Here is a 14913-nt window from a genome sequence, read left to right as displayed (position 1 = left end):
TGTTGGTCACCCACCGCCCCACTTATGGGTCCCTGGAAAGTTTCTCAGTCCCTGCCATGGAAAAGCAGCCCTTTTCTCCAGAAATAATGTGATAACCATGATTTATGGCTTGGCTATCATTAATCACCACATAATTATCTCTGCTGATGAGCTGTCAACAGGGAACTTCTAGCCCGCCATGATTCCTCCCCAGACGGCTGTTGGTATTTCTTGGCCCAAATCATTTCCCCACTTTAATTTACAGGGGAGCAGGTACTGTTCAAGTGCCTTCAGCGAGCAGCACCAAACACTCCTACTCAACCACCTGGCCTTTCCTATAGTCTGCTTGGTTGCATGTAGTCATGTCTAGGACCTTTTTCTGAAATTATGCAGTTTACTTGGTATCTTAGGGAAACATTTTTACCATCCAAGGTTCTTATAGGAAACACTGCAAGCTAAGGTACGATTGCTCATTTTAAGAATACAGAAGCAAACGATTGAATTCCTTCTGTTTTCCCTTGCTCTCAAGGAAATACATCTTGCTTTCCTGAATTGCAGCAAAGCATCCATACAGTTAGCACAGTCAACATTGAAGTTTTCCTGAGCGCAAATCTCGGGGGAATGAACAAATGTTAACCTCATGTAAGATGCTTGTGCAAGCCTGTAAATTGCATAGTAATTCACTTCATATCCATTAGTCATTTTATGCACCCCAGTACTATTGTGAGGGCCATTATGAAAGTTGTAAGAACTACATAAAATAAATTAGCCCTTCAGAACTTATTCAGAAGATACTAAAATCAGAAAACCAACAAAGTAACCACAGGAGCCAACTCCTAAGGGCCAAGGTCCCTTCATCCCAGCTGAAATATGTGAGGGGGTTGCCAGCCAAAAGTTGATCGGCATTGCCATTCGGATGGGGTTCATGTGCTATGTCTTGTGCTTGATTATGTGGGGTGGGCCTTCCCCCCCAATATTTTATTCAAGTTGGCATCCCTGAATATAACTAAATTTCCCACACAATAATATGTTTAAGTTCTTAGCTGAGCAGTGCCCTGTCTCTGAAAAGCATCTCTTTATAAAGAAATGAACTGCTTTGTGCTCTAAAAAAATAGGTGGATGTGGCTCTTCACACTTATTATTATTTCAGGCTGGTGCAAAAGACAACTGTCTTTCCCCTCACAGTAAAAATACAATAATAGCTAAGAATTTGAGGTCCTTTCACGTGTCCTGTGGTTGCCTCGCTTGGCCCAATAGTAAGACTAGCCCTCAGGGGACTTTCACAAGGAGGACTTTCAGGACTGTTTTCACAAGAAGCAACATAGCAATTTTGTTACGGATGAATTTCTCTTTCTGAAAGAACATGACAGCAAAAAGCCGTAAATAATGCCTCAGTCGCATCATTCACCTCTTTAGACGACCATGATTTATTAGGGGGAAAGTCTTCACAGCATATTTAAAAATAGACATATAATACAATAGAAGCACATTCACCAAAAACCAAACAAGGCTATGCAATTAATGTTTTTATAAACTCCCAAAACAGGAAGGCAACATCATTTATAAGTCCACCAAGAATTAATCGGCATGCCCTCTGTAGTTAGGAGTTCAGTCTATGTGGCATTCCACTCCATTTTGTCTGAGGTGATTGGCACAACTCTTACTTTATAACAAAATAATTCCACATCTGCACATGTGGTGGTTGGTGTTCCTCGCTCCCTCTCCTTTCCTTAAGTAGATACACTTTTAGTCACAATGCATTCTAGCCCATCTTTTCATCTCCTCGAAAAAAGGACATTACGGGGTGGGTGGGGAGCAGAACCTCAGTTCATTGAGGACATTTTTAATGCTTTTCAATAATTTCAGCTGGGCTCTGCGTGGGTTAGAACTGGAAGTCTCCGCAACTATTCTCCCAGTTTGGAGGCTGATGAGGCCCACCTAGAGGGAGAGAAGGAACATGGTGGGCAGGGAAAACATATAAAGCTCGGCCTCAGCCTCTGGCAGAAACCACGTGGCAGGCTGCTGTAGCTTGAGGAGGTAGGGGAGCCCCAGGAGCAGTGAGTGGACTGTGCCCCGAGGTTTCCCCCTCTTCTCACACTCCTTTCCCTGGCTCGACTGACCCTTCCCCGCCTTGCTTCTAGGCAGTTGCAACCGAAAAGATGCTCCTCTCGCTCTTTCTTCCTTTCCTGCAGGAGCCAGTGTGGTGTAGTGGTTAAGAGCGGTAGTCTCGTAATCTGGTGAACCGGGTTCGCGTCTCCGCTCCTCCACATGCAGCTGCTGGGTGACCTTGGGCCAGTCACACTTCTTTGAAGTCTCTCAGCCTCACTCACCTCACAGAGTGTTTGTTGTGGGGGAGGAAGGGAAAGGAGAATGTTAGCTGCTTTGAGACTCCTGAAGGGGAGTGAAAGGCGGGATATCAAATCCAAACTCTTCTTCTTCATCATCTTTTATTGCACAATGGCAGCTTCTTACTCAACTTACGCCATCAAGAGTCCTTTGGCTTCGAGCGCCACATTTCCTTTTTCATTCTCCCACTCCCCATCATTGTACACTTCTTCCCACCCCCGCCTCCTGCACTTCCCCAGATTTCTTTCTTTCTTTCTTTCTTTCTTTCTTTCTTTCTTTCTTTCTAAGGCTGTTTTCACAGTGCCCAAACTCAGCGGGGTTTTTTGTTTGCTTTGTGCTGTTGATATTAACAGTTCCAGTGGACGACTTGTAAGATCCATTGGGTAGAGAACATAACTGTCAACTTTTATTTTTTCTTGCGAGGAATCCTATTCAGAATAAGGGAATTTCCTTTAAAAAACAGGGAAACGACAGCCATGGTAGAGAAGATGCTTCGTTTCGTCCTTCACAACTTCGGATTCCTGACCCCCGGACCCTCAAAACAGGACATAAATTATCTTTAAGAACTTTTGGACAGGTGTGGCTTCAAAGGGTTTTGGTCTGACCCATGTGCACATCATGTTTATCTTTCAATAACTCTCAACTTGATGTGCAATATCTTTAAAGTACATTTGAGGAACATACTTCCCACCTAAGAATTTTGGGCACTGAAGTTTATCCCAGTTCCCGGCAACCCTTAACAAAGCAAAGTTGCCTTGAAGGGGGGATGTGTAGGCAGCCTGTTCCACACTGGAATTTGTCTTCTACCAGGAGTAGGCAGTTAGTAGGTCAAGTTCTACTGGTAAGTCTGTTGAAGCTTTGCAGTAGGTGAAGTGTTCCTGACTCCTGATTTTTTAACAACAGCAACAAAAGGATGCCTTTCACCACCTCGTGATTGTCATGATCAAAGCTTGGAGTAACCAAAAGTAAGCTTCATTCAGTTTTTAGTCCTGGATTGGGATTTCTTTAATTATAAGGGGTTGGGGTTTTTTTTGCATTAGATAGTATAAAAGAAAAGAAAAATGTAAATCCTGCAAGTTACAAGAAAAGAGATTCTGACAAAACCTCAGGAAAACCTTTCTGACAGTAAGAGCTGTTCAACAGTGGAGAAGTCTCCCTCAGAAGGTTGTGGACTCTCCTTCCTTGGAGGTTCTTAAGCAGGGCTTGGATGGCCGTTTTAGCTGAGATTCCTGTATTGCAGGGGATTGGACTAGATGAACTGTAGAATCCCTTCCAACTCTACAATTCTATGATTCTATTATTCCTACAAATAGTGAACATCATAGAATGGAAGCAATTGACTCATGAATTAACAATGAGCTGGAAAAAATATTATTATTATTTAGTAAATTTATATACCGCCCTATACACGGAGGTAGCAACCTGATTTTTCCATTCCCCATAATGGATTTAACAAATCTGGAGTAGAGTCCTTAAGGATGGCATGTTGTATGCCTCCTCCTAGCAACTCCTGCATCCATGCAGGTGCCAAATGTAGGGCGGTGTTGGCAGCGGATACTTTTTTTCTTGCCCCAGTGCTTCCCGAGGGAGCAAAAAGAAAGCTTATTTTAAACTGTAATGTTATGTTCAGACAGAAACTTTGTGGGAATCTTTTGCTCAACGTGGGGCTCAAACCCATCACTGAGATTCAGAGTCTCAACTTCTACCAACTGAGCTATATCCTGGAAAGAGAGTTGGAAAGAAGTGTGCATCATTTGTCAAGAACTACGTTTCATAGTAGATCCTACTAACGTCGTCTAACATAGGCAGCAGGGGCCAATGGGATGTGGCAGCTAAATAGCAACAGGTGAGGGAACAACCACTATAACCACTACAATCCCAGGGACTAGACTAGACTACAGTGGTGCTCCGCAAGACGAATGCCTCGCAAGACGAAAAACCCGCTAGACGAAAGGGTTTTCCATTTTTCAATGCGCTTCACAAGATGAATTTCCCTATGGGCTTGCTTCGCAAGACGAAAATGTTTTGCGAGTCTTGTGATTTTTTTCGCTCCCCCCCTTATTCTAAGCCGCTAAGCCGCTAATAGCCTTTTAGCCGCTAATCCGCTAAGCCTTTAATAGCCGCTAAACCGCTAATAGCGCTAATCCGCTAATAGTGTTGCTTCGCAAGACAAAAAAACCGCTAGATGAAGAGAATCGTAGAACGGATTATTTTCGTCTTGCAAGGCACCACTGTATACTATACTATACTATACTATACTATACTATACTATACTATACTATACTATACTATACTATACTATACTATACTATACTATACATGCATTACTGTTGAAAAACTGGCTATGAGCACTGAGATTGTGGGGAGTGGCACTGGTGGCAATATTGCTTTGTGGTTTGCGGGTTTTTTCTAAATCATTTGACCCCAATAAAGAGGAAGCCTGCTTCACAAGTTCTGTGTTACAGCAATAGGACTCTCAAAAAACAAAAGAGCAAAAAAAAAATCAGCTCTGAAATCTATTTTCAGGAGTCATCTCTGAAATGTGTGAAGTAATAGTAGAATGATGGTTTCTGGTTCCTTTGGAAATTTAGCTGAGGGAAGATATGTCAAACAATTTTATTTTCATTATAAACTATACTGTTTGCTCACCAGATAGAAATATATGCTATATAATGCAGGAGCATTTCTGACTTGGTTGGAGAATAAAAATCTTAATTTCACTACAGCATATCCATGCACATCCCACCCCGGTTACATTCCGGGGCCCCACATGCATAAGTGAAATTACATAAAGTGGGGGGCACTTCTTTAAAAAGCCCCTAAATGTCTATTTCCCCCTGTTCTCCAGGCTCTCTCTCCCACCATCTCTCCAATCCAGACCAAAATATCTAGAGTCTCCAGCTGGAGGCTGCTGGCTAGTAGCCTAAACAAAGCCCTCAGTGCACCTTAGGTCTTTTCAAGGCTTCCTCCCACCCATACTGGTGCTTCTTTGGGCTCTGGGGAGGGTCTTCTTGTACTGTAAGCCACAAGGACTCTCCAGCTCTCACCTGCCATTTCCTGGTATGAGTTCATCCTTCCTTCCTTCCTTCCTTCCTTCCTTCCTTCCTTCCTTCCTTTCTTTCTTTCTTTCCCGGTACGGTGCAGACTTGTGGTCATGCGCAAGTGAAACATGTGTAAGTGGGGGGGGGGGCAGGAGGAATGATGCCTGTACTATATAATTCAGGAGTGCTCCAGACCTGAACGGAGAAAACAATCTTAATTTTGTTACAGTGTTTTCTGCGCCCACACAATGATTCTAAATAAAATCTTCCAAGCCTCACTTTGGATCTTGATCATGCCTTGTGGATTCTGTTCCCTAGGTAAGTTGAACCTTTTCTGCACTTATTATTAGACTGCAATCCTAAGCCTACAGAATTTTTTTTATTGAAATCAATAATATCAACTTCCTCCTGCTGACTTGAATGAAGGTGGGCGATCTATATACACTATAAACAGTTTAAAACATCTAATTTAACTGGACTAAACCCCAAATAAGAGAACTTCCTCCTAGGGCCAAATAGGTGGTTTAGGCAAGCTGTTGATACCACAGTTGGGAGTGAGCATTCCTTGTGTGCTGCTCTCCAAAACCATATCTGCTTTTCAAAAAGAAAAATGCACACTGATGTGATTCCCACTGACTTGTTTAGTGCTGAGTCTAGTTTGGCCCGAGTGGCACAAAGAAAGCTGTCAAATGTATGAAGTCTAAACTGGCTCCACAGACATTGTATAATGGCAAAAAGTCCAAGATGCCATATTATGAAAAACTATGTGGGGAATTAAAACATGTTATCCAGTTGATGCTGACACAAAACCCCACACATACCCCCCAAAAAATAAAATGTAAATTTCACCATCACCCCTGCCCCCCACTTCTTCCCCAACCTTATACTGTACTCAACACTAATGTCTCATAACAAATGTAACTGATCTGTAGAAAAGACTTTACAACCTGAAAAAAGAGACAATGCACATACTTTTGTAAACCAATAAAATCTTTAATAAGAATTACTTTTTAAAGAAAAAACATGTATGTCAAGTCTGAGGGGTGGTAGACAACACATGAATCTGTTAAAGGGACGAGGTAGAACCCTTCTTTGTTCATTTTTCCATCACTACTGTGTTGTTATGTGTTTTGCTGTTAGTATATCTGATCTAAATGATTTTTCTTTAAAAATAGATGAAAATGATACTTGAATTTTTTTGACAGTATTTACGCAGAATGGGATCCTAGTGGGGGTAATATTTTAAAAGATATAAATTGTAAGATTTTACTGATGCCAAGTAGTTTAAAGTCTTTTTACCAAACGAAACTGGTCATTCAAATGCCTGAGAAATCTGTTGTTTTTCCTTTCTTGCTTGCAGCTCCTCCCCCGCCTCCTGAAATTATTGTCTGCTTATTTTATTACAAAATGGGTTCAACTCTTACTTGCGTCTGGACATATGATAGGGACCCTGAAACAGTCTATACTCTCACTAAACAGTAAGTGCTAAGAGTCACGAAGTGGTTGCTATGGGTATGTTGTGGCACAGTACAAAATGGCTTCCATGGGGGATGTGGCAGAACACAAAATGCATTTTATCCAAAAATGAATTCCAGGATTGTACACCAATATAATTAAATTTTCAGAAATACTGTGAGATTAAGAGGAATAAAGCCATACAACCTGCTAAAAAATACCTCTACAACAGCTATCTATATATCTAGATATATCTAGATATATCTAGATATATCTAGATATATCTAGATATATCTAGATATATCTAGATATATATAGATATATATAGATATATCTATATATAGCTGGAAGTTTAAGCAGGGACTGCCCTAAACCCTATAAATGGTAGGATTTTGATTATTTGAGATATGAATGAAAATACAAGCTGCAGAACTGTGTTAGACAAAGAATTCCTATGCTGGTTTATGCAGTCAGCCTGGCCAAGCTAGTGAAGAGCAAAACTGTTACCATGGCAGAGTGTTGACTACCCATCTAAGAGGAATCCTTGGGCCTGGGCAGACAAAGGCTGCCAGCGTAACTGTGTGTGAGAGAGGTGACAGGAAAAGAGCAAGGTGTGCTGGGAAGAAGAAGGGTGAGGGGGAAAAAGACAGAGATCCATCTTGGGCAGGTTGGCTGAAAGCAGGCTGGGAGAGATGCCTTGGGCTCAAGTGCTGCACTCCTTCCTTCCAAACTCTGGTGTTAATATGTGAATAAATCATATTTATTAAAGCTATGACAGTCTCTGCTACACATTCAATTCTCCAAAGGAGCACATACCATGGTTGAGGACCAAGACCCTTGGAATCCCACCCACAAGCTTGGCAGGGCTTGGGGGTGGCCTGTACCATAAAGTTTTACTTTCTGCCCCTCTTTGCACTCATATGTGTCCTATATCTATCCATTTATGTCTATTAATTTCAATGGGTCTGTAGTTATAACAAAGGATGGATACAGCCCACAAAAAGTCTTCATCCATGTGCATTCACTGTATTCTTTTCAATATCTATTCACTGCGATAACATTTTTTCAGAGTGGGAAAGAAATAATATTTGTTCCATATGTATCTCAAAGTCAGCTTTTGTTCTGAGGCTTGTTTGTTTGTAATAAGGCTTCCAAAAACGGCCATATGTGCTTGACATATGACAATGGTGGTACAGCCTTAACTCATATCTATAGGGAAAGGAATTGTGCCACCTGTACTGCTTATAAAAACCCTTGACTATATCCAGCCTAGAACTTTATTACTATCCATAGTGTTTCCACACTGACAATGCAAATAATAATTTTTGTTTTTAATTGGGGATATGTGGTCAGGAAGATGCAGTAAGAGGCAATACTCAGCTCCAGCTGCTAAGCACAAGGTACCTCCATGTCCTTAGCAGGGTGAGTGGTAGGGACGTTGGGTTTTCTGGCTGGTATACAGCTGGGCACTTTTATGGTGGTGACCCAGGCCTAACGAGACTTCAGACGATACATGGGACATCTGTGATGTAGATCTCCCATAGGGTTGTTTTCTTTTTCTTTTTTAGCACGCCCTCTCTCAGGTTAGCAGCCTTAGATGGCTCCTGGGAGAGCAAGTTTATCATTTTCTCCTTTGCCCTTTCTTTGATCTAAATTAACTCCCACCCATGTCTGATTTTTCACCTGTAGAACCAATAGCTCTGTGGGAGAGGGGTAAGAGAGGAAAAAGTTTAACTTACTGTCCCAGAACACTTTTTTTTTAATCTTCAAAGTAGCTGTGTGTGGTTACCAGTGCATACAAAGCTATTTTTAAAAATAAAATAAAATAAATACGCATGTAAGATCTTAATCAAGAATCTCGTATTGCATCTAGGTTGGCTGCAGGATATTTTCATCCTATTAATTTCTATGGGAGGAAAAACCCATGCTTTAAATTTCTTCTGTTGAAATCTGTAGCACTTGAATGTTCTCAACTTTCGGTTGTCATTATTAAAAGCATAATTCACCTTTTACTGTTCTTTTCTAAATTGTGCTCAACATATTTCAGTCCTGGATTTGATTCTAAAGCGAGCTTCTTAACTACTTCTTCCCCAAAAAATATTTACTAATTTTCTTCTTTTTCCCACCGCCTGCATTTTTCACAAACAGGATGTTAGCACCGAATCAGGAAGAAAACTGCTCTATGAAAAGGCCTTCGCCATTAGTAGGCGATAAGATACTAAGCTGCTCAACCAAAAGTGCTTTGTGTACAATATTCAATCAACCAATTTCTGCTCGGGAATATCGTGTCCAGGTGACGGCAAGAAATAGCTTGGGGAAAGCAACCTCAGAGCCTGTTTGCATAATTTCTGTAACAATTTGTAAGTTCATAAGCAATTTAAAATATGAGAAACATAGACTGTGTTTGAGCAACCAGTTCTTATGCAATACATCTTTTGCTACTGCAGAGATAAAAGAATTCCAGTGGCATGCAGTGAGCATTTTCGTAGGATAACATTTAGCGCCAGAGGTGCCAGATTCCAAGTGTGATTGGGACAGGACAACATTGTGCCTCCCTCTCTAAGCTGGGAAGAAGCTTCCCCGGGCTTTGGGAAGGAGTTGCCAGGCCTCTGACAGGATACTGGAGCCCTGCTGCCTCCTTACCAAAGACGAGCGGGCTTAAGGAAGATGGTAGAAGGGCTCTTGGACCGCCTTGGGGCATTGCACCTCCCTCCATAAGCAGAGCAGAAGCTTCCTAGGCTTTGAGAAGGAGGCAACAAGCTTTAATACTTTAATACTCTTAAGTTACCAGGAACATTTAGGGTACCAGCCCAGTCTCTCTGGTACACTGACAGCACCCTGCTGAAGAATTCTATTTTGCATAAATCTACATTCCTATGTGGATTTTGAAAAGCTTCATCTCTTGGAAATCTTTCCGTGATTTCATTTATACGCATTACCACTTTGGACAAATTCAGCTTTTTGTTTCTAAGTGGTCCATAGTTTCCTGCAATATGGCTCATAAGCAGTGCCATAATATAATGCATAGCTACATTTCCACATTATCTCGCTTCCTCCCTTAGCAGTACAAATCAGTTGCCTTTTGAAGGAGGCAAGCCTACTTGTCACTTTCATGTCTACTTGGTGTGGTTATTTTTTTCCTGAATTAAACAACTGTTTTGTAGTCCAGCTCTGATGTATGCATAAGGCCTTTCAAACAGCTCTTAAAACTGCTAGAGGGTAGGATACAAGGAGGGAGGCTGAAGGTAGAAGGGCACAGAAAACTAATGAGGTTTTCCGCTACGCAATCAAGGTGTCAAGCCAATTCCAACCCCCCAACTTGAATGAGTGGGAAATTCCAACATTCATAGAATCTTAGAGTTGGAAGGGACCCAAGGGTTATCTAGTCCAACCCCCTGCAACGCAGGACACTCTGCTAAAGCATCCATGACAGATGGCTGAGATCTCTGTGATTGGACAGCCTCAGAACTCATGGTGACTGCAATACCTGCTGTATGGCTGTTAGGATTAGGGGTTCAATATGTACTCTGGCTTTGGTTAGTGACGTTTTGTGATGGCACATCTTACACTAGAGTATCAGCTTCTTGAAGGTCAAATGGTTTTGTCTTGGAAAGTCATTAGATTGGTGACAGAGTACATATTTGGTATGCAGGTCCCAGGCTTGATCCTTCAGATCTCCTGTGGAAGGATCAGGTAGCAAATGATGTAGAAGACCTTTGCCTCAGACCCTAGAGAGGCAATATTTGTATTAAATGTACAAGCAGTGCCCCGTTTGTGTATGCGCTATCTTTGTGTGACCGCACACACACATGGTGCCCAGAACCCAGAAGTGGGGAGCACTCTGGAGAGTCCTCCTGGCTCGCAAGTAGACCCTCCCCAGCAGTGGCGTAGCGTGGGTTGTCAGCACCCGGGGCAAGGCAAGTAATTTGCGCCCCCTAACCCGTGGATTTGCGCCCCCTAACCCTAACCCCCAGATGTTGCGCCCGGTGCGGCCAGCCCCCCCTGCACCCCCCACGCTACGCCACTGCTCCCCAGAGCCAGAAGAGAGTCTCCTTGCAAGCCATTAGGACTCTCCATTTATGTGCATTTTGCTGACAGATGCAGAGGCCCAGAATGTAAACCCCACATAAATGAGGTGTGGCCTATATTAGCCACAGTTCAGTGCTTACAACATTTAAAACTGCTTAAAACCACAACAAACAGAGAACACCGTAATCTTAACAGCAAAGGTAAAAGCACTTCCAATCCCCCTGCTTCATTTTATTCACTTCAATATATTACAATATATTACAGCTAATCAGCTATAAGACTGCCTGTTGAACCTCTCCGCAAGCAAAAAAACGTTTAATGAAAACACTAGTGTTGCATCAAATTGATCTGGTTCATCAGTCCCCCTCCATCGAAAATAAGTAAATTAATTATCATTTTATAGCTGTGCTTAGAAATTAAATATAAATTCTGCAATGGGATTCAAGTGTGCAGCCTACCCCACTCTCCATTCCATTCCGGTAGGATTGGTTGTAAAATCGTTAGCATCGAAAGCATGAGAGCTTTCTTTCTCAATTCCAGTGAAGGCTGATCCTCCTCACATAACTAAAATAGAAACAGTTCCAGGGATGCCGCCAAAGCTAAGAGTTAATTGGAAAAAATCTCAAATGCCTCCAAGTGCCGAGAACAATACGAGGTGCCAAATTCGTTATAAATCCATAAAGGAAAAGGGCATGGTAAGTTGAACTGTAAGTGAGTAGCAATTTTTCCAGCTCATATAACTACAGGCAGTGGGCAAGACCTCTAATGAATCTTTTTATGTATTCTATCATAAAATTGTTTGCCTCATTCTGCACACACAGTTAGAACACTTCCCACACTCATCTCAAAAACAGCATGGAAGGCCACCACACGGTGTTGTTGTCCATGTTGGCCTCAACTTCTCAGTCTGATCCTCGTAGTATCAGCTAGTAGTTTACCGAGGTAGTGGAATGTAGATGCTCATCCTTATCTGGGTGACATTCTGACTGTATTCTTAAGCTGTCAATTGTGCCCCTATTTTGTCTGGTGTCTCACAGCTTCAAAGTCAGTCAAGTGCATGACTGCCACATCCCCAGGTCCTTTGTGACATTTTGTTATTCTGATTCCTGGTGAATAAGTCCTTCTTGGAGTTCCAGGTGAAAGGCAGATAAGTCAGTTTTTGTGAGAAGAGTAAGAATAGCTAAGAACATGAGAGGGGCTCTGCTGGATGAGGCCAAAGGGGCCCACCCAGTCCAGTTTCCTCCTTCTCAGAGTAGTCCATCAACCAGAAGCCTATGGGAAGTCCCAAAACAGAACTTGAATGCCACACTAACCTCCCAACTTGTGAATCACTGCAACAGATATTCTGAGACATACTGCCTGTAGCAGCGAGTTCCATAGTTCCTACCCTTCCCTTCCCTTCCCTCTCCCTTTCCCTTTCCCTTTCCTTTTCTCCGTCTTGAATCTTCCAACTTTTGGCTGGAACATTCATTTTCATCACATCTCTTCTTACTTGCCTTTTCTCTAAACTAAGAAGTGCCAAATGCTTTAACTTTTCCTCAAAGGAGAGTTTCTCCATCCACTTAATAAATTGGGTTGCCCTTTTCTGAACCTTTTCCATTTCCACATTCTCCATTCTCCATGTACTTGCCATAAGTGTGTGTGTGTGTGCGTGCGTGCGCGCCCTGTCTTTTGGTAAGCAGTTATTTTATTGAAGGAGCCAAGAATGCATGCCAATTTTGGGCAAGCAGAATTTACCATCTGAGCCACACTTGGGGTGTGGGGTGAGGAATGTAAGAATATGGATGCAAGTGATAGCAAGAGAGACCACAGTATTTATATTTTGCCTCCTATGATATTTGCTGTGTTCTGTGAAGGAAAACTGTTATTCTGTCCAATTTCCAGAAAGATTACTTCATGGAAGAAGACAGCGCAACAATTGAACTCACTAATCTGTGGGATTGTACAACCTATACTGTTGATGTTCGGTGCGCTCATGATGACTCGAAGTTTTGGAGTGAGTGGAGTACCAAAAAAATGGGAACAACGAAAGAACAAGGCGAGCAAAAATGCTGATACAGTTTGATGCTTCTGTTAAGTTTTAAGTTGGCAGATCTAAAAAAACAAACAAAAAATAATTCATGTTAATAGTTTGTTTTTCTAAATTATATAACCAAGACTCATTCCATCTCTAGGGGATCCACAATGAATGCTTACAGTGTGTATGTCTTACATTTCACAATCCAGTGCCTACCCTGTTTAAGTGTGATGCGTGAAAACCATATTCATTTAGGATGGGAACAGATCCATATCACTGAATGGAAGACCTAGGTGGCAGTTCTGGAGAAGTGACCCAACTTTTTATCTTCTATGAAACTTCCTACAGGGAGGTTGTGGCATTCTCTTCTATGAGGTTGGGCAGACACCATCTAGTAATATCTTGTGCATAACTATTAGTCCTTCAACCAAGGTCCAGCTGAACTGAGTGGAATTACTAAATAATAACTGGGATTTGGGAATGGCACAGATGTTCATTCACATCTCATGTGACTCATACTGAGAAGAGAAAAATGGCACCATTTCTCAGGAGAGGCTATCTCACACTGCTATACATTTATCTACTAGCTATATCATTCAGCATTGCAATATAACCGGTGGATATTGTTCTGAATCACAGGCCCAAACGAGGGTTCGTGGGAGTGGTTTTGTGTAGGGATACCAAAGAATGATGTCAAAAACATTGGAATGATCAGTTCTAATGCTTTATTAAAGAAAAGTGTAGACTTACAGTAAAGCAGCCTGGCAGGTTTCCTAGCCTTTGCTTTTGTGGGATGAACACCATACCAAAGAGATGGCTTTTTTACAAACAAGCAAGTGTCTTTATACACAAAGCAGCATATGTCACTTTGTCTAGGACAAATACAGTGGTACCTCAGGTTAAGTACTTAATTCGTTCCAGAGGTCCGTACTTAACCTGAAACTGTTCTTAACCTGAAGCACCACTTTAGCTAATGGGGCCTCCCGCTGCTACCGCGCCGCCGGAGCCCGATTTCTGTTCTCATCCTGAAGCAAAGTTCTTAACCTGAAGCACTATTTCTGGGTTAGCGGAGTCTGTAACCTGAAGCGTATGTAACCTGAGGTACCACTGTACCCAGGTCTTACAGATAGTTGGATGGATATAGTCAGTAGAGGAAGCTTAGGACCATGATAACTGCGACTGCCACAATCCTCTCGGGTGGCAGCCTGTTAGTCAGCGAACTGATATCAGTTAGGCACAATTCTGGGCACATCTTCGCTTTGCACCAACATTGTACTAGTAGCTGTCTCAGCCGGGCTCAGCACTTCAGCTGCCTGCAGTTAGCTAGAGGGCTCCTGTCACCAAACAGAAGCTCCTTTTGAGCCCAAACCCTTTGTTTTTCCATAGGGTTAGGGTCTCTCTGTTCAACTGACACTGTAGGCAACTTTCTCCACCTGAACCAACCTTTCCCCTGCTTGGTAGGGTAATTCCCACAGGGCCTGAAGGATCATTTTTACTTCTTCTTGGTAGTTGGAGTCTATCACAACCCTGAGTACTTGCAACTCATTCCAGGGTCCATCCAGATATTGGGGCTATTTATCCATAAGTGTCAGTCAGGAGCTGTGCCCATCACTCCTTCACTTAAGGCACATCAATCCATCCCTATAGAACCTTTTGAGGCTTGTGTTGGCAACCATACAGCAGGGTGCACTTTTCACACTCAAAGAACTGGAGAAGCACCCATTATCCTGCCTTTTGCTCTCCCACAGGGAATACCTTTCCAATCTGCCTGTTGTTTGGCAGCTGGAATGCATCTTCCAGCATAGGGGTCCTATGGGATTTGGGTGACTCACAATTTGGATTTACTATTCCAGTAATCCATTAATGCATTTTGTGGCTTCAATGCATGATACACAACAGCTGTCTGCTATCTTGCAGGTATTGGTTCCTTCAAAGAGCTGTATACTTTTTACCTGACCATGTCATGCCTAGAAACCTCAACTTCTATTGCCTGTCATTGAACTTTGGCAGGATTTACTGCCCAGCCATTTGGCACTGCAGATGGTT

General features: G+C 42.3%; 1 long non-coding RNA gene across 1 annotated transcript; it reads left to right on the top strand.

Moving 5' to 3' along the window:
- Positions 1-2699: 2699 nt before the first annotated feature.
- LOC310689081 lies at positions 2700-12967 on the top strand. Its single transcript, XR_014517288.1, has 6 exons — positions 2700-3290; positions 5596-5684; positions 6727-6844; positions 8970-9181; positions 11391-11545; positions 12735-12967. It is a non-coding gene; the product is annotated as an uncharacterized lncRNA (long non-coding RNA).
- The last annotated feature ends 1946 nt before the right edge of the window (positions 12968-14913 follow it).

Source organism: Podarcis liolepis (assembly GCF_965112155.1).
Source record: "Podarcis liolepis genome assembly, chromosome: 11".
Taxonomy (NCBI): domain Eukaryota; kingdom Metazoa; phylum Chordata; class Lepidosauria; order Squamata; family Lacertidae; genus Podarcis; species Podarcis liolepis.
The sequence above is the reverse complement of the archived record's forward strand: the minus strand, read 5'-3'. Positions and strand labels throughout refer to the sequence as shown.